The 21,094-nt window shown below is 38.9% G+C and overlaps 1 long non-coding RNA gene across 1 annotated transcript; it reads left to right on the forward strand.

The window, feature by feature from the left end:
* Positions 1-2,953: 2,953 nt before the first annotated feature.
* LOC141983780 (uncharacterized) lies at positions 2,954-18,340 on the forward strand. Its single transcript, XR_012638508.1, has 3 exons — positions 2,954-3,046; positions 5,765-5,930; positions 18,289-18,340. It is a non-coding gene; the product is annotated as an uncharacterized LOC141983780 (long non-coding RNA).
* Positions 18,341-21,094: the final 2,754 nt, after the last annotated feature.

Below are 21,094 nucleotides of genomic sequence, written 5' to 3' on the forward strand. Positions count from 1 at the left end.
CAAACAGCTCTTCCCCAGTAACCAGTATTTGTTTGGTGGTGGTAGCGGCCAATCCAAGGACAAAAGGGTGGAATATTTTGTACCTTGGGGAAGTTTTGACCTAAGCTGGTAAAGATAAGCTTAGGAGGTTTTTCATGCAGGTCCCCACATCTGTACCCTAGAGTTCAGAGTGGGGGATGAACCTTGACAGACCTTGACCATGAAATAGAATCCACACTTCACTGAAGTTAAGGGGTCTTCATGGGGTCAGTAGTGGTCTGCTGTGGACTGAGGCATGGTCATTTTTAGGGCTGCCCGTGCCTGTGTCAGGGACTGAACTGGCACAAACTACCTCTCTTTTGTCCCTGTACTAGTGCAGCGGGCCCATTGTATTTCTTTTCACTGTATTCTCAGTCATTCCCACTGGAGATGAATCTGTCCCTTTTAACATAGTGAGCTGCTTCTAAGTTTTCATACAGTGAATTCTTGGTTTCCAGTATTGAAGCATTCATGGTACCTTTTGTGTTTATATCTACTGTTGTTATTCAGATGCTTTTCCATATAGCTATGACATTTTTGCTGACCCTTCTTTTCTTTCTTCTCTCTCGCGCTGAGTTGTTGAAATAATAGTAAAAGCAGTAAATTGCAAGTTTTTAAAATATGTCTGCTGTACTTGGTTTTTCTTCAGCTACATAATTAGCAATCACTCCATTCTCCAGTCTCTTTAGACAGGTTTCAAGGTCATCTTTGTTTTCTTCAGACTCTGTAATTCTGCCTATATGGAACATTTTGTTGTTCTTTTTTTTCAGCATCAATGTAGAAGATTGCTGCCTTAGATATTACTACTACAACCCGTTGATGCAAATTCACCCTGCATTATACACATACAAACTGATTCCGCAGTGTGCTACTCTTGGTTTCAATAGAAATCAATATAATCACAGTGTATAAAACATGAGTGAGGTAGTGAAACAGGTCCTTTACTTACCTAAAGTAAGACTGGGTCTACATAAGAAAATTGTACTGATTTAAGTCAATTTAGAATCCAAGGCCCCTATCCTATAATTACATACAGCTCAGTCTTACTACCATCAGTAGCTTCATTTATTTCAGTAGGGCTCCCTAGTGAAATGCATGGATGTAAGTATTTGCAGAATTGGAGCCTTATTTAATTAAACCAGTGCAACCCCTTCGAGTGGAAACTCTTAAATCAACTTTAAAGCACCTTGCATCTATTTTAGCTTAACTCAGTCCCTTTCTGGAATAAGCTAAATGTGTACATAGAAATATAAAACTGACTTAAGAGTGTCCACTCAAGAGTCTGCACTGATTTCATGCTATCTGTTTCGATACCAATGTAGTTAAAAACAGTATAACATTTGCGTGTAGACAAAATCCCAGAGACTTTGATTCTGAGTCTCCACTGTCTTGGACCTTGTATAGTTGTTTACATCTGTGCAAAGTGTATGTAATATGCCATCATTATGACTTTGGTAGAATTTTACACCTACTTGACACTCACTTTGAACATGTATAAATGACTACATAAGGTGCAAGGTAGCGGAGAATCAGGCCCCTTGATTTTGCTGCTAACAAGCCACATATTTCCAAACACATATACCAGCCTCTTTTTAGGAATTCTGGGTAGTGTGGTCCAACAGTTAATATCAATACTAAATACTACTGTATGCTATATTTAAAACTACCTCACTTATGTTACTCTTTATAAGCACACATGTTTAAGTGAAAGCACACTCAAGCCTTATATGTGCACTTATTAATAAATGATGTAATATGACCCCTAATCCTGGGCTGTGTCCAAACAGTGCTGAGATAAATTTGTGGGGTAGGGTGCGCGTAAAAAAATGGCTTTACAACACACTGACATGACCTCCATCCTGGGGCAAGCTGGGGAATGCAGCTAAGTTCCAGTACAAATTAGAGCAGGACTTCTTCTAACCTACACCAGGTTGTCTATATGGACAAAAGTCCATTCTCACAACTAGGCATTATGGAGACCAGAGATGTCCACTTTCCCAAGACAGATTCCATGGGTTAGGATGAGGGCAGACTAGTCACTGCTAGAGTAGTTTCCACACTGCCCAAGGAGTCTTCCTATGATGGGGAAAATACTCACCAGCTACTTAGACCAATAACTTTTTTGGGTGGTAGAGCAGATCTGGCTCTCTGTGTTGTGTGGTCTATTCACCCTTCATAAACTGAATTTATTTGTATATGTGGTGCACTGCTGTAGCTTACTAACAATGGATTTATTTATACTATAGCAGGCCCTTAGATTCCAAGTTTGCCTTGTAAGACTTGTTATGACATCGCTGTATAATACACAATTTTTAATAAATACAAATTATATAGAAATATAAATTGTCTGATTATAGAGAAGCAAAAAAAAAACAACCAAAAACAAATTTGAGGAAAAGTACAAAACTCTAGCCAATAACTAATCTTAGCTGATTTATTCTACTGTACTGAAGTGGTAAATAATTATAAGTAAGGAAGTTCCCTTCAAACATAAGTTTCCATAGTAACATATTTTTAAAATCCTAGCAACATTCATAACTGATGTTTATCAACCTATTCTCATAGTCACTACATACTTTCTTTCTTGGATATGGAATCTGCATCAAATGGAGATTTTTTATTTTATTTTATTTTGCTACATATGTAAGCTTTGCATTGGAATGTTTAGCACCTAATGAACTATGGACTTGAACTTCAAAGTGTTGAGCACGTCGTTCCATTTTCCAACAAAACACTTAAGTGTAAACTTAAATGTAATCATGTGATCAGTCTCATCGAAGCCAGTGGGATTACTCACAGAAAGAAGCACTATACCCAGAGCTAAGTTCAGTAGGGTACCCAAAGCCAGCACTGGATGACCTCAACAAAAGGTTCTGACACAAATCTACTAAACGCAGGAGATTTATAGTTACCAAACTAGCCACAAGCCCAGATTCAGTGAGGTTCACGTTCGATGGGGAATTAATTCTTCACTTTACGAATCTTTGATTTGGTGGAGATCATCTCATAACTTCAACACCCTTCTAAGGTAATTTGTGTTCTGCAGATTTCCTTAGTGATTTTTTGTATATTAGAAAAGTCCCTTTTTGTGCATTTTCATAATCCATGAAATTATCTGTAATTTTGTAATTAGTGTAAATACATGCAAACACATTTACACCATATAATTACAAAGTTCAATGGCATAATTGTGATGGGTAATGTCATAAAGAAAAATCTATTAAATTTTATGAAATGATAGTCTGTGCATATACAGGTGCCTATATGTAAAGCTGAATACTTGTGATGTCTATTAAGTTGTTTATAAAATTTTCCCCAAAATAACACCAAAAATAGTTATTCCCCATTCAGAAATTGATTTTTTTTTAATTATGAGTGTTAGAAGCAAAATTATTTGTACCTGAATTGGTTCTGAAACGTTTTTGTTAAAGTGATACTTTCATTTAACTGTTAAACAGATGTTAATTTACAGACTGCCAGCCAAATAGGTGATTGGAAGCACATGCAGTCAGTGAGTAATTCTTTCTGTCCCTACCCTACAATTCTGGAAGTTCATTTTATCTCTGAAATCTTTACTTTCTCTAAAACTAGAATGAACTTTTTAGGTGTGCCAACTGTAGGAGTATAAGACAGCTTTTGAATCATAGAAATGTAGGGTTGGAAGGAACCTTGAGAAGTCATAAAGTACTGCACTGAGCCTGTACTGAGGTAGGGCTCAGTAAAACTAGACCATCCCTCATAGGTGCTCATCTAACCTGTTCTTAAATCAACAGGTTGATACATAAACAAGAACATGGAATAGGGTGGAGTAAACACAGAAAGTATTCTTTTCTTAAATAAATTAGTCATTATACGATGCTCACAATTTCCTTCCATTCTCATACTGTATTCCTCAAAGTCAAAGATCATTTATTCTTGAATTGCCATCCTGTATCTGATGATACTTCGAGTATCTATCAAATATATAAACAGTACAGTCTGCATCATTTGGAAAAAATCAGCTTTTAAATGTTTTAGCCAGTGTTAACTTCAGTCACCTTACAGTATTGAATTTTAAGCTTATCCTAAATACTTGAAGTGGGAAGTCTGAGTAGAGCATATGGAACCGGTTTAATAAAGATGGTCACAACAGCCTCCTCATTAATTTGTATTAATTTTTCTATTCAAATTACATTACTTGAGTTTATAAACTGGTCTCTGTCAGTGTCACTTTGTTTAGAACAGAAGGCCCACGAAAAATAATTGTACATTGTTTATTTTTCAGGTGAAGTTGGACCATGGAATGTGACTATGATGAGCTTCTGAGGAAGATATTCCTGAACTTTATAGAATCAGAGAATATCAGGGTTGGAAGTGACCTCAGGAGGTCATCTAGTCTAAACCCCTGCTTAAAGCAGGACTAATCCCCAATTTTTGCCCCAGATCCCTCAATGCCCCCCTTAAAGGATTGAACTCACAACCCTGGGTTTAGCAGGCCAGTGCTCAAACCACTGAGCTATCCCTCCCCCCATATTGTGCATTGTTTAACTGATGGGAATTCTTTTGTGATGATTTTTTATTTCACTCAGGTAAATTTTGTAAATAAAGCACCTGAGGCCAAATTCTGTTCACAGTGGAACAGGACGTACCAAAAAAAAAAAAAAAAAACGTGTGGAACACAAATAGACTCAAGTCAGAAGTCAGATATTTACCCCAAACTAAACTCCCTGATAAATGAAAGAGAATTAATGGGATTTAATAATCAGTACAAAATATTCTGAACCTTTAAAAATCATGCAAGACCATTGTCTGACCATACTAAAAGAAGGACAGATGACACTTGATATGGATTTTCATCAGGCTGCAACTTCATTATATGGATAGCTGGGACTGCCTGGCGGATAAAGTGTACAGTGTAGGCAAATCTATTTTTATTCAAATCATTACCCAGGGCTTCCACCAGCCCCCCTTCATTTTCCATCCAGGTCCCCCCAGCCAACCCATGGCTTGGACCTTACCATCCGCCACCCTCCCCTCGTAGGAGGGTTAAGGTGGGACATAAGAATGGGGAGGGAGTGGCTCCCTGCCATACCAATCCATAGGAGTCCCCAACTCCCCTCCCCCATTCTGTTCCTTTATCTGGCACCTCCTTTTAAGTCCTTTAGCAGGCCATCCATCTGATCACTGGATGCCTTCCCTATGGAATACCTGCACTGGACATCCACCCCACACTTACAAAATAAGTTGCGACATATAGCCTACCCCCTTTTCTTCTTACCAAAAAAAGGTCCTCCCTAACTCCTGCTGTGGGGAAGGTGAAAAAAGCTCACTCCACCGAAGCCAATCTGGTGGTGTGGGAAAAATTCCTTCCCTGCCCCCCTAAAGAGGAGCAACAATGCCCACAGCAAGTCCTAACCCAACCTGATATTCACCACCTCTAGGGGAAGAGGAGTGGGTGCTGCCTTGCCTGCTGTGTGGAAAAGGGGGCTTTAAACTCCCAGGGCTTGCACCTTTATAGCCTTCTGACCTCACATTCCCGGGGCGTGAGTCAGTGCCACAAAACTGACCACCATTCACCTTTTGTAGTAATTTCTGACCTCCTTCTCTCCCCCCACCATAAAGCATTTCTGCCTTCCCTCAGAAAGCCAGACAGCGATCTCCCCACTTTAGGTGCAGTACGGTCAAACCAAGTATTATTTTATTTCAATCCTCCTACTCCATTCCTTCCACCCCTTCTGAGTGTTGTCCATTTTTAATCCATGCTTAGGTCTCAGTCCAGCAATGAAATCCATTTGGACAGAACTTTCCACCCCAATAGAAGAAATCCAACAGCATGAACAAGTCTATAGATTGTAAGCTTTCTTTGCTATAAGGAAGTTCTAGAGGATCGTGTTGAAGGGAGTAGGATCTGGATAGATGGAAGGATTTTACATGTAAGTATGTCACTGAATTGTTGACTTGGCTGCTTTCCCTGATTTACTTTAGACATAATCCTAAACAGGTTTTGGCCCTTTAACTAATGAGAACTCTGAAAAAATGAATAGCTCTTCTCATTCTCTAATTTCTATGTTAATGACATCTAATTCAGGGAGGAAAAATAACTCACAAGTTAAATTCAAGCTGCTCTTTTAATTATCGTGTTAGATTTCTATTCCAAGCATGAACTGTCCTACATTATTCCCAGTTACAGCTACGCACCCAGACATATTAACCCTCAAATAATTCTGACAAATAAGGGAGTTACATGTCAGTCCTCATGGTAGCTATCAGCTTTTAGTTATAAGCAGGAAGAATTTGGGACAATCCGTGTTTGGAATAGAAATATAGTACAGAAACTGAAAGGGTATTTTGAATTTAATTTGAGTATTGCTTTTCCTCTGTGTATAAGATTTATCTGGCAAAGACCTAGTAGGTCTCACAGAGTGAATGCATTCTTTAAACTAATGGCAAGCATTAAAAGAAAAGACAACAGAATGAAACACATTCTTTACTCAATGAATTATGTTTTCCCCCCATCAGAAAAATGGCCATTCATATTTGGAAGTCAAATGACATATAACTCAGTCTGTCATAAACGGTTATTTCATACATTGCTTTGATATGGTACTTTGAATTGTATTATGGTTTTATAGTCTTTCTCTTAAAAGCATTCTTTTACCTGTCCCCTCATCTGCAGAATTAGGGAACTTTGCTCAGACAAATAAGCCCAATGCTCATTAAGAGCATTATTACGCAAATAACTTAAGTATTTGCTTAATTTTAAGCACAAGTAATCTTGTTGAAGCAAATGAGACTTATGAGTTTAAAGTTAAGCACCATGCTCAAGTATCTTGCTGAACTCATACCTGAGGGCTTGTCTTACTGCATACAAAGTCACTCTTAGTGTGCAGTACTAGTGTCACACCGAGAGTTAGTGTGGAAGAGTTAGTATGCACTAGCTGTTGCAAGCTTTTTTCCCCATATAGAGAATCCATAGAAACAATGATCATGTATTGGATGAAATCCTGACTCTGCTGAAATCAATTGGAGTTTTGGCTTTAACTTCAAAGTGGCCAGGACTTTGCCCACTGTGTTTTCACCAACATCCAGAGTGATGGCAATAATATACAGTTTAAAGTGGTTGGGCCAGCATTGTGAACCCTCTTACAAATTGCACTTCCAAAAGTTGAAGAGGATCGCATACAAATAGGAAACTTCCATGGGAAGCCCTTCTCCTGTATTTGCTTAGTAGCACTATAACATCAAGGCAAGTCCTGTACTTGATCAGTATGTAACATTACTTTTATTATGCTTTGTTTTTTTTAAAGTTATTTATAATCTGATTTACATTTTCCACATTAGACACTAACTTTGTATGTCACACTTGCATAAGATGACAGAGCTGAAACAAATTATATATATTTGACTTCTGCTTTTCTTGACAGTAATAAGCAGCATTTCAATTAGATGTAGCCAAAGCATCAGGGGCATATTACTCTAAAAGTAGTATGATTGGCTCAATACTGGAAAAAATATTAATATGTCTTCCTAGTCTTAAAATAAGCACTGAAACCACTTGACAGTTAATATTGAGTACATAATTTGTTAGGAATGCTTATCTTGAAAAGTATGTGCACTGTAAAATATTTATACAATCAAATGTGTATGTATGTATGTGTGTGTGTGTGTGTGTGTGTGTATATGTGTGTATATATATATATATATATATATATATATATTCCTTCACAAGAGTGTGCTAGAATTGGACTCCCTCTTTTGCATAAAATATTATTTCTGAGGGGGTGGGAAATTATAAGGCTTTCAGAATCAAAGGAGGTGTAAAGGGAAACTGACATTTCATCAGGTTCTGCTATGTGACTATGGAAACTATGGACAAAAGTCATTCCAATGTTGGGGCTTGACATTCAGCAAGAAAGACAAGATGCAAGGAATAAGATAATTAGATCACAAACTTATTAACTTAGCTCACCTGGGAACTATACATCAACAACTTGTATAGTGCAAGTCATGATTCCTTCTTTAATCATTTCCATGCAGTAGAGGACTGCTGTCAACCCCTCACCCCTCCACAAATGATTCCCAATTTGTATCTATATTGGACACCTGCCACAAGGAGGCACCAGCAATTAACTTGGCTTCCTCCCCCTTCCTCCCAACTCTGAACCAGGTTCTCAGATAATTAACATTTCCCTCCCTAACTTTAGCCAAAAACATATCTGTTCCCTTGTCTGAGAGGTGTAACCCATTGTTTCTGAATAACCAAATATGTTGTTTATGATGGGTAGTTGCTGAGCTTTCTCATTCCAGATGTTTCATACATCTTCTGGTGTTGTCAACCCATGGAGGCCTCACAACTTCCTGCTTTATTCTCCACTGTAGCATTTCAGATCAGTTTACTGTCACCCCCAAGGAAAGGTACTGGGTATGTCTTACATGTCTTAAACCTCTGTGCCCTGATGACTAAGTCAACAGCCTTACAAAATCCCAAATCATTTTCACACAGGTATACAATAATAAGTTTCCTGCATGTGAAAAAGTCTAAGAGAGGGCATCAGCTGGTCCCACAGCATACCCTCCTGCCCTGCCAACTCAGATTCACCCTGGTACTGAGGCCCAGGTGAAAGGCGGTTCAGGCTAGAGGAACAGGGTTGGTATACCTTTCCCCACGTGTTCATGGCTTACCTGACCCCCAACCTGCCCAGCTCAGGTGATTGTTTCCCCTGCACTCCCAACAACCCCTCGGAACTTCTGAGGGAGGAGAAGGACTTAAAAGTCACTATCTTTTTTCCCATCTTGAGATTTCATTTTTTCCAGTAAAAGAAATACAAAATAATTAATTAAAAATAAATATGGCAAAGGAAGATACAACTATTTAGTATAGACACTATTTATTTCTTTTCTACTCTGTTTCAACTTGACCCCAATCCCACAAGAAATGGCGGAAAGTCAGACCCTGTGCCCATGTGGAGCCCCAATAACTTCTCTCAGTGCACATCAAGATCAAGGTATGATTGGCATGGCAAAAAGTGACCAAAAAAAACCCCTCAAGTGCGAATATTGTAAGAAATACAGTGTGTTTTTGCACTCCACCTGTTCATCTTTCTAAATTTCTTGCATATAATCTTGACATCATGCAGCCACAATTATGGATTTTAGATTCTCTTGTAATCCAAAGATTTGTTTTTCTTGTTTTGGGATAACTTTGTAGTCTTCCTTTTTCTGCAAAAGAGAAGTAATCTTTAAGAGATTCAAATTAACATCCTGAGCTGATGATACCAATGGTGTCCACTACCATTCCACTTCCAATCATGTATGCTTATTAATAACATAATTGAAAACTTGACTTTCAAGCAGCAAGTTCATAAGTGATGAACCTGAATAATGCCACAAATGAAGTCACACTAAATGCTGCAGTTCTCAGCTGTGAGTAGCTTATTTAATTGGAGATTTAATTAGGGATTTGTTATTTCAGAGAAATGCCAATTCTGACTGAATCTTAAACAATTGTTTACAACTACAAAACAGAGCTTAAGAGAAAAAATTGTGAGACGAGTATAGAAGTCAAAATGATTCTTAATGTATTTCAGAAGGATTATGAGGAAAGAAAAATTATACACACCTTTTTAATTTTAATTTAAGATATGTGTAAGTGTGTAAAGAGGTTATCTACATGGGGAATTCACAGGGAAGTTAGTGCAACATAGCTAGGTTGCTATTTTAAAGTGCCATAGCTAATCTGCACTAATTGCCCATGTGGACACTGTAATTCCACACAACGTGGGATAACGCTGATGTGCTTTAACATAGTGCTGTTTGAAACAGTACTATGTTAAAGTGCACTTGCGAACCTTTAGTGCACACCAGCAGGGTGTATGCAGACCAATTAATGTGCGTATTCATGTGCTTTAGGACTCTCACCCACACAGGGTGCATTGCCCTACTGTATGGACAAGCCCTTTGTGAGATTTAACATAAACCACACAAAGACACTTTTACTGCAGAGTAAAAGTGGTAACACAAGGAGCTGGTGCAGAGTAGCTATTCAGTAATAGATATTCTGCACTAGCTATTCTGGGCTTTTTCACCATGTAGACTTTATATATTTGAACTTTTCACATATGTGATTATTCAGGATAAATATAATGACTAATTTTAAATTCAACATACATAAAGCATTGGAAAAGGATGGTTTTGCGTATATCAGGCAATAAAGTAGGATTGCTCACAAAGCAAATCATTAATTTGTTTTTTCAGATGAGGTAAATCAGCATAGCTCCCTTGATTTGAGCTACTCCTATTAACACCAGCTGAGGATCTGTCCCTAAACTATAACGAGTCCTAAAATGGTGACTGGGGCCTCAAATAATAAAATAAGCAAAAACACTTCATGTGAGGAGGCTCAGAAAGAGTTCTGAAAGATTCATCATATTCGTAAGTTGCAGGGAGAGGGGATTGAAGAGAGAGAAAATTATATAAGAAGCAGATTTTAAAGAGTGTTGATGAATTTCTAAGAGCTCACAGAAGAAAGTATTGGGGAAAAATTAAATTCCAAACTGCTGCTCGAAAAGAAGAGAAGAACAAGGTGAGCTTTGAATATGACATTGCAGCCAATGACATAGCCAACAGGTGTGTATCAGATAATGTACTTCTCATACTTATTTCACAAGAAACTCATTTCATTAGATGCATTTAAAATTTTCAAATACACCTAAAAAGAAACTTAACCTTATATATATGTGAAGATGCCACTGAAATGTATAGCTCTATATCTAGTAAGCAGCAACTAGAAATATATATTTTAATGTTTTCAATAATGTTTGTACTCAATATTATATAATTACCATTTTAAAGGCACACAGTTGACTATGAGGAAAATATAATTGATTTCCACCAGGCAATGATGAATGTTTACAGTTAACCTTCTTAAACATTAGGATTATGCCAATATTCAAATAGATAGCATTTTATTTGTAGAGTATATTAAGAACACTAATACAAAGAGGATGATGGTGATTATTTACCGGACTTATAATAAATTTGAAAGAGATTACATTAACAGTAGGGTATGGAGTCATCACCAAATATATTCTGTAAATGGACTGGCATAGGAAGAGAAAACATTGGTCACCAATTTGTTATCTTCAGCACGGGCTTAAATGATAGAACCCTAAATTGTGACTTTTGGGGCAAAGCATATGCAAATTAGAAGGTATTATTGATGATTATTCATGTATTCCATTTGGATGACGTTTTCCATCATTTTGCTGTACACTTTTAAAAGCATCCTTTGACTTTTAGAACCATGCCATTTGTCTTGTGTGTTTAAAGTCCATTAACTGCACTTATATGGAAACACATACTGCACTGGGTACTTAGTACAGCTAAAGTTTTAGGCTGATTTCTTTGTCTATTGAGAAAACAATTTTTCTGTTTGACCTGGCAGGCAAAACAGATTATGTTGTCACCTCTAACAGAGACAATGCAATTAGTTTTCTGTCTGAAAAGACTGACTAAAGAAACTTTCCACTATGCTGATCACTTCAGGAGTTTCATCTTTCTAAAACACTACAAAAATCAGACGGATATCTTCTCATAGTTGTATCTTTCAGGCCAGCTATCCAGGTTGCAGATGACTTTGTTTCCTTGTCTGGCTATACCAAAAGAAGGACAGGAGCCACTTGATATGGTTTTAATCAGGCTGCAACTTTATTATTAGATGTCTGGGACTACTTGGCAGATAAGTGTACAGTGCAGGTTCGTTCCATAATTACCTGGGGAACTTTCGCCAGCTTTCACTCTTTTTCCATCCAGGCCCCCCAGACAACCCGTTGTTGGGACCTTACCATCCACCCCCTCTTGTAGAAGGGCTAAGGTGGGCTATAAGAAAGGGGGTTAGCTCCCTGCCGTACCAACCATAGAAGCCACAACTCCTCTTCCCTCAGTTCTGTTCCTTTAACCAACACCTCTTTTTAAAATCCTTTCCCAAGCCATTTATCTGGTCACTGTATCCCTTCACTATGGAGTACCTGCACTGGACATCTGCCCCACACTTACATAATGAGTTGCGACATCATAACCTAACTCCCTTCATGCCACACATCAACAAAGCTCTCCCTGAACCTGCTGTGGGGATGGCAAAAAAAGCCACCACTCCACGTAGGCCAATCTGGTGGTGTGGAAAAAATTCCTTCCAAGCCCCCCTAAAATGGGGCAGCTAGTGCAATGCCCACAGCAGATCTTGACCAAACCTGGCATTTCACCTCCTAAATGGGAGAGAGGGTGGGTACAGCCTCAGCCTGCTCTGTATCAAAAGGGGCTTTACACCCGAGGCTGATCCTTTTAAATCTTTCTGCCCTTCTGGTTCCCAGGGATGAGTCATGGGACTCTTCCTCCCCTTTTGCAACAGCTTCTTATCTCTCTGCCCCTCAGCAGTAATAACTGTTCCCTTCATTCGGCCACCTGGACAAAATCCAACCTGCTTCAAGGTGAGGTGTGGTCATTTGAAGGTGCAGTGTGTTCTTCTCATGTATCTGCACTGACACTTTTTATATTAAAAGCTCAACATAAAGGGATGGCTGGACCAGTAGGGTGAGATATACAGTACTTCTGTTCCTTGGTGGACAAACAATGAGATAATTAAACTTGTGTGTGTGTGTAAAGAAAAGTATGTAAGCTGTTGGTTTTTAAACAGAACATCCTTTATTGAGTTAGAAATATTCCTTCCCTTCTGTATTTTGATTCCAACACTTGAATTTGTGCATATACCATCAGTTTGTAATTTAAACAGTAGGACACTGGAAACTAGATGGGAATATACATTTATTGAAATTCAGGTGCAAGTACCTTACTTCAATAATGTCTGAAACCCTAGTTATGGCCAAACTAATAAATTGTGCGGAGGTGCTCCAACTTAGGAGGGGCTCCTTCAGGCAGGGTGCCTTCGGCAGCCACAATGCCTTTTGGAGAGCAGAGGGTGTATCTTGTGATACCTAACACCTATTCTTTCCCCTGCCCACATGCGGTGACCTCTGCTGACCAGTTCTGGTTGAGACAGGGCCCTGCTTCCTTCCTACCCCCTCAGACACACTTTGAGGTCTGTTGGGAGCACTGAAGAGTATGAAAGGACTGTGAATGTATCTGGTCCCTGCCCAAGAATGCAAAAGACAGAAGACATCTGACACCTGTTCCACTCCCAAGTCTCATGCATAGAGGGGTGAAAGTAAGCCGGTACGGCGTATCGGTAAAGAGTGGCTCCGGTACTGGCCCAAAGCAGCAGCCTTTAAAGCGCTGCCGTGGCAGCACTTTAAGCGGGGTCCTTTGCTGCGGCAGTGCTTTAACATCGCTGCCCCTTTTGCCATGCCCCCCATCAGTGGCCCTGCTGGGTCCCTACCACAGAGCCGCTGATGGGGCGGGAGGGGGGCAAAAGGAGCAACTGCCCCAGGGCCAGAGTTTTAAAAGGGCCTGGGGCTCCAGCTGCTGCTAGCGCAGCAGCAGCCAGGGTCCCGGGCTCTTTTAAATCACAACTGGATGCCCGGGTAGTGCGGGCCAGGCAACATGGATGGGCTGGCTGGGGGACGCTGACCCACATCCCCACCCTTCCGCCCGAGGCCCCGCCCCTTCCAGGTGCTGGAATCGGCCCCCCTACCAGTAAGTGTTGAGTGTTACTTTCACCCCTGCATGCACGCCACCTCTTCACATTTGTCAGATTGTTGTGCACCTTTACAACTGATTATACATAACATGGATGGGAATGAGTTACGTAAGTCCACTGCAAATGAATAACCAAAAACAGTATGCTAACATATATGATCTAGGGAAGGTAGTTTTGAAGAAACAACTTAAAGTGAATGTATAACTCCATTAACAATAGGATTTCCCTCCACACTCCTCCCAACCCCTTTGCCCCAAATAACCTACTAAAAGATCTTTGTATTATTTGTCATAAAGTAGTTGGCTTATGTTGTTTTATTATACGGTCACACACAATGGTTGCTATGATTTGGCACTTTGCTGACAGAGGTCAAGAATAGACATGGTGACTGAACTAACCTTTTCATTATAAAGGTGGGTAAGGTCTCCAGAGTGCAAGTAGCAATATAATATAAGATCTGTGTAGAAACACATCACTAATTTTGCCTTGGAGAATTGATGTGGCCTAAATATTGCTAACTATACTGTGAAGGCAAAAGAGGATGTTTCTGCAAAGTTTCAAAAGGATTCTGTTACATGTATAAATGTCAATTAATAATGAAAAAATAAAAAGTAATCTGGGTCAGAGGTAATGTTGCTGTGATGAAACATACATGGGTTTTTTTTTTAATATTTGGTAAGAGTAATAGATGAGAATCTTAGCTATTCTAAATGTATATCAGCTGAGGATCTGGTCTGTTATAGTTTTTTCATTTATGTGGGCAATGTAAGATTTATTTTATATCCTTAACAAATCATTTGCTCCCTTTAAAGTGCCCAAGTTCCTTAAAAGTTATGTTTGGTAAGTACACTGTAATCACATAGGAACCTCTGTTTGTTTTTGATTATTAACTAAAATTTTACTTTTGAAACTCCATATAAATGTTCCTTTAAAAGATTATTGAAACCTGCTGGCAGATAAATTCAGTGAAGCATGTGTTATCATTGTCTATGTTCCACCTACAGATAAATAGAGAACTCCAATCTCTAGTAAATAAGTCTGACATATTTTATGAAAACCAAATTCCTTTATGACACTGCTGCAAATGTGTCACTGAAATTCTGAAAGGCTTTGTTTAAAATAAGTTCAGCTCCCAAAATACAGTGCAGATAGAGTTTCTACGGAGTTCAGAAGGACAGTAACAGTTTCCAGTTGCATTACCTCATTTTAAAGACCAGGAATCTCTCAAACCTACAGTGTCTTTGAAAATGGGAGACACTTTCTAAGTGAGAACATGGTATGTATTTTCTGATTTTTTTTTCTTTCCATGGGGCTTCAACAAGTGCAAAGAGGTGGATGTTATAAAGGAGAGAGACCAAATAAATTCAGGAATTATTATTATTATTTTATTTATTTGTATTGTGGTAGCATCTAGGAGCCCAAGTCACAGAGCAAGACCATACTGTTCTAGGCACTGTACTTCCTTACATTTAATTTTACATACTACAGTGTAAAACCTTGACAAAAAAAAATCTCCAGCATATAAAAGCAACAGAGGACATTATTTTAGAAAAAAAAGAGAAAAAAATCCATATGAATCAACCTCTACCATACAGTGATATCTGCGATACATTACACAAGTACTTAGAACAGAAAATAATGTTGATATCTCAGATACCAATGTGAAGTAATTGTTGGGGAAGATTGAGTTTTTCATGGTGATCGCTGTAGGTATTTTGACCAAGATAGACTTGCTTCACATTTGTATTCCTCTAAGATAGTATCCCTGAGACCTATAGATGACGGCATATGTTTGGCCTGACACACCATTTTTGTTGAGCTCTAAATGCAGAGTCTTTGATCCCCAACTAAATTCCCATTATTCATGGCCTTCAAACTACCTTAACATATTTAATAAAGATACTAACACTTTATCAAGCAAATTGCAAACACAGCTGTTCTGTGTATCTATGTGTAAGCAAGTAGATGATAATCTATGTTGCAGGAAATATTTCAAGATAATGCCAGGTCCCATTTTGAGATAGTTCTTTTTTCTCTCTCCTTTTCAGGGTTCTGTAGCTACACAAATATTAAATTAGTACTGAAGTTGAATATTTTTCATATATTTTTTTAAATATCCCTCTTCTTTAGGCAAGTATCCCAGTTTCTAAAAGGTATAGAAAATATGACTGATTCTAATGGGAAAAAAATCTTATTTTCTTAATCATATAGTTCATTCATACAAGTGAGTTTTCAGCAAGCGTTTCCTTAAACACCAGAATAATTCTTATTTATAATCCCATAAATAGTATTAATTTTTAAAATTAATTTTAGAGTGGTAAGGCAATTTTACAATATATCCACAGGTTGGTAGAAATGGACACTTCCCGAGTTATCGTCACTAAAGTATGATATGGGGCACTTAGGTGTAGTTATTATTAGAAAAGTGGCTGTATAGATAGCATGTTCTTAGTCAATAAGTCAGTTCACTTTGTATATTCTGAGTTGTATCCTGTTACATTACTGATTACTTGTCAACATGATGGCAGATGAAATTTAGTGTGGTCAAGTACAAGGAGATCCACATTGGAACAGAGAATTTCAATGACTTATACAAAATGATAAATTGTAAATTACTGTAACAACCCAGGGAAAAGGGGCCTACATGGCTTTATAGACTGTTCAATAAAAATAACATTACAAAAAACCCCAACCCTGTTCAATGGACATTTTATGGTAAAAAAAGCAAACAATATGCCAGGTTCTATCTAGAAAAACAACAACACAGAGAATCATACTAAAATATTATGATGTCTCAATCTAAACCCTAAACCAAAAGTGCTTTCTGGTGACTCCAAATGTCCCCTTTAGAAAGTTTCTAGTGCACAGAGACTTGATCTGTCAATATTGCTATTGAAAACAGATAGCCCTTCTTTCTTGTCATTGTTGTTCTGAAATGGTGAAACATAGAAAACCACTAAGCAAAGTTATCTCCACGCATTTCGACAGAGAATATGTAAAAGATGGACACTGACATTCAAAGGCCTATCTCTGAAAATATTGACATCTCCTTATCCCTACCCCTTGGTGATGGTTAAACATTTTGAATGAAGTAGCTTGTTTACAGAAACTTGGGGGAACGCTAGACAACACGTTAATTAAAGCTATAAAGTAATGGATCAATGATCTGCATTGTTTGAACCCTGCAGTGGTATTCATGTGGTTCATGTGCAAAACTTTTTAAAGACTGTGACGGGGCAAGGCCAGATGGCTATAGAAAAGTAGTGGGAGATAGATATTTTAGCTCCAGGCTAAACAAATCCCTGGTACCAGGATAAGTGAAATGGTAGTTGCTCCAGGTCAATTAATACACCTGGGGCCAATTAAGAACGTTCCAGAAGGCAGGGAGAAGGCTAGGTTGATTGGGACACCTGAAGCCAATCAGGGGCTGGCTGAAACTAGTTAAAAGCCTCCCAGTTAGTCAGGTGGGTGTGCATGTCAGGAGCTGTGGGAGGAAGTTGCGCTGTTGGAGAGGCTGAGTAGTACACACCATATCAGGCACAAGGAAGGAGGCCCTGAGGTAAGGGTGAAGTGGAGCTTGAGGAATTGAGGGCTGCTGTGGGGGAAGTAGCCCAGGGAATTGTACATGTCATGTTTCTAAAAGGTTAGCTACCATAGCTGATACTATTAGGGTCCCTGGGCTGGAGCCTGGAGTAAAGGGTGGGCCCGGGCTCCCCCCCACCTTTGCCCCCTGATTAATCACTGAGAGTGGGAGACAACAGAGACTGTGCAAGAAGGATAACTTCTCCTCACCTCCCTCGCTGGCTTATGATGAAAATGGCTCAGTAGACTGTGACCGTTGTCTCTAGAGAGAGAAGGGTTACATGCAGGGTCACGATGAGTCTCTGAGGCTAGCGAAATCTGCCAGGAAATGTGGGACCCACGGAGGCAAGGACAGAGCTTTGTCACAGGACTAATGAACCTTTGCAATGGAGAGCACATTGCTTTGGGAGCTGGTATGACTGGTGAATATTATAAGATGAATCACCCAAGAGTTTGTAACTTCATGTTTTATTAAATCCCTCCGAGTTGTTGTGCATTTGAAATTTTAGTGCCTAATTCATATCTCGTTTATGTCTCTGTAAATCAGTCCGTTTTTATACCTGTGTGCATGAGGTCAGAATTTGGCCATTTTCTTGTCTTCTTGAAAATATTTGATCTCTTAGCACTCAAAGACATAATTTTTTTTTACTGATTTTCACAAACTTGTTTGCATTCAAGAGACTTCTGATGTCCTGGCCTGACTCATAGGCTTGGGGAAGGAAAGTGGTTGCTGCTCACAGCTGCTGAGAATTAGCTCATTCTACTGCTGGGACAATTTGCAAGAAGGATATTGTAACAATTTTATTGAAAGACAGACATATAGCAAATCCCACACATGCCTATAAGGGACAGGGAAAAGTTTCAGGCATAAAGGTGTGAATCATTTGATAATAGAGGGTCTCAGATGTTTTTGCTACATCGTGTAATAATCTTCAAATTGTTAGATTACAGTGCATTTAAAAACTTGTTTCTATCCTATTATTTAGTGCAAATGCAATACAACTCTCACAGTATAAACATATTTGCTGCTTCCATTGCTCCTCTATCTGTTTTTGCAGGAAGCATCAGTGAACTGTGGCACCAGATTGTACTCTGATATACACTATGGTGAGTCGGAAGTAACTCTGAGAGTAATTTGGCCCATGGACTTCAAAACCTAATTGGGACCTTACAAGCTAACAAAATGTTAGATATAAACAATAGTCTGGCCTCTGGTTGCTATTGTAATATCAATGTGAAATGAATGGTAATGTAATTGTCATTGATGTACACCATAACATTAAGAATAATGTTGTTGGAATTGGCCCTTTAACTTTTTACTTCTCCTGATTTTTGTGTCTGTGTGTGTGATTGTGTAATTGTACAATTGCACAATCTTAGGCCCTGATCTTGTAATGGATTCAGTGTAGGCACAGTAATATGCTTCGAACGGGTCATTTGCAGAATCAGGACCATAATATTGCATTGACTCGGTACCTTGCATTTAATACTGCTACACCTGCTCTTTTTGACTGTTGTTTATAAAGCATTCATAAAGATACTCTTCCTAACTTTTTAAAATTACTATCTAACTAGTCACTTGATAGACATATAAGGGGTCTAGTAAAAAGGGAAGTATTATGAGAAAGTGGATCAAAATATATTGGAAAAATCTGAAAATTACAATCTTGCATAATACATACAGAAAGAGAGGTGTCAGAGATGAATCCTTGTAAGGTCAAGTTGTAAGGTGTGTGGCAAGGAATGAGGCAAGGAACTGCAAGAAGAGAAAAGAAAGTCTAATGGCTAAGGCAACTAAATGAAGAACTGGATTCTATGCCTGCCTCTGCCACACTGTTCTCTTGGGGGGTGTCATGGTCCCCAGAGCTTATCAGGGTTGTGGGGCATCTTGCTGCCATCTGCCCTTAGCCTAAGGGAACCTTGTCTGTGCCTATGAGAGTTTAGCTCTGTGACAACCCTGCTGACTCAGGCTCGCAAGGTTCAATGTAAGAGGCTGTTTAATTGTGGTGTAGATGTTCAGGCTCAGACTGTAGCCAAGCTCTGGGACTGTTCCACCTCACAGAGTCCTATAGCCCAGGCTCCAGCCCGAGCCCAAACTGATTCAGAGGTTTTTTCAGTTGCTCTCTGTGTGTTGAAAACACTTTTCAGCACCAGGTGCTGTCCAGCATCAGTGGTGCTGATCTGTCACCGTTATCTGAAGGAGGGAGAGATTGAGATTTGGGCTTATATGCATTAGTGAAATTGGATGGTTGACAGTGAACCATAATGATGTGGTGTATAGAAATGTGTCATTTGTTTGGTAATTATAAAAATTTAAATAGTTAAAGAGGTCACAGTGAAGGAAAATAAAATGGTGGCTGCAAGGAATCTGAGATGTGAAAACCAAAATGGCAGCCTTAGAATGTTCTGCCAATGGTGAGCAGGCAGACTGGTGTGAAATAAAGGTCACTCCAAACATCTGAAGGGAGGGGTCAGTCAGGTACAACACAAATCTTCAAACATGTCCGGCTCTAAAGTTGCAGGTTTTCAGTGAAGTCCACATTCAAAGCTGATTGATGGATGCAAATCGTATGATATAAGACAACCAATCAGAATAGGTGTATATAAGGTGGAGAGCTGACAGGCTTTACTCAGTCCATCAGCGTAAGTGGAAGGCACCGGTGTACGTGGAAGAAGCAGCAGAAGAGAAGATCAAGACTGAGGAAAATCACAAGAAGATCAGAAGAAGGCAGAGCAGTGAGGGTGAAGGAGCAACATCAGGACAGAGTAGAAGGACCATACCAGAAGGAGTGAAGACATCAGAGAAATTAAGGATGATGATTTTCCAAATGAAATGTGTATCTGTATGCTTGAGTTAATAAAGCTGTATGTCTGTGTATTCATGTGTTTTTCTTGATCTCTCACTTTGGAGATTCATGTCCCACATACACGTGGGTACCCAGTACCCATGAAGGGTGACAAGGGGTACTTATGTAGCAATCAAGAAAGCTTTCTGCTCCCTGCAGTGGTTAAAAAGTCTCAGCTGCTGGAACCCATCTCCCTGCCAGTCTCGCTCCACACCCTGCACAGAGTAAGCAAAGGAGGTTATGCTGAAGGGCTGGGGTCAGGAGGGGAGCAGAAATACAGATTTTTGTGTTTGTTTTTTCTTCCCACTTTCTTTCCCTTTTGTAATCTTCCCTCCCCCAATGCACCTTTTACAGTCGAAGAAAATGGATGGGTTGGGCAAGAAATTCCCCCAAATCTTCAAAAACAAAACAATATTTTTGTATGTTTTCAAAATTGTAAATGAAATAATAAATTCAATTATAACCAAAACAAATTTTAATTTAAAAATATGGGGGGGACATTTTCTCAAGTGTTGGGTTTTTTTACATTAACCCCACCCCCACACACCTTTTTCAGTATGAAAATTCAAGCAGCTCTGATATTTAGCATCTCCTAATTCATATGGAGTGTATGGGAAGTTTATAAACTATTTCTATGGCAATTTTTTCATCCTCTTTTTTCCAGTAGTGCTCAGTACTTTGCAGCATCAAGTTTAAATCACATACAGTGCAGTGCGGTGAAACTTCAATGGTAAGTATGCATAAAAATGCATCTGTCAGATTCAATGCACTATTGAATTATTTTACAGAAAAATCCTCTAAGTTAAGAACATATTATCATATTTTATGATTGCAAACATTATCTTTTTCATTTAAGAATGCTTATGTTTTCTTTTTAAAAATCAAAAAAATGTATAGAGAGGATATGTATAAACTTAGTCAAGCTGCTTGCCTGCTGACCTCCCTCAGTCCCAGGGGAGAAAGGACTAAGGTCGTGGGACCTGGTCTCCAAGGGGTTATTTACACTGTAACTAAAAAC

Source organism: Natator depressus, chromosome 1, assembly GCF_965152275.1.
Source record: "Natator depressus isolate rNatDep1 chromosome 1, rNatDep2.hap1, whole genome shotgun sequence".
NCBI classification, from domain to species: domain Eukaryota; kingdom Metazoa; phylum Chordata; order Testudines; family Cheloniidae; genus Natator; species Natator depressus.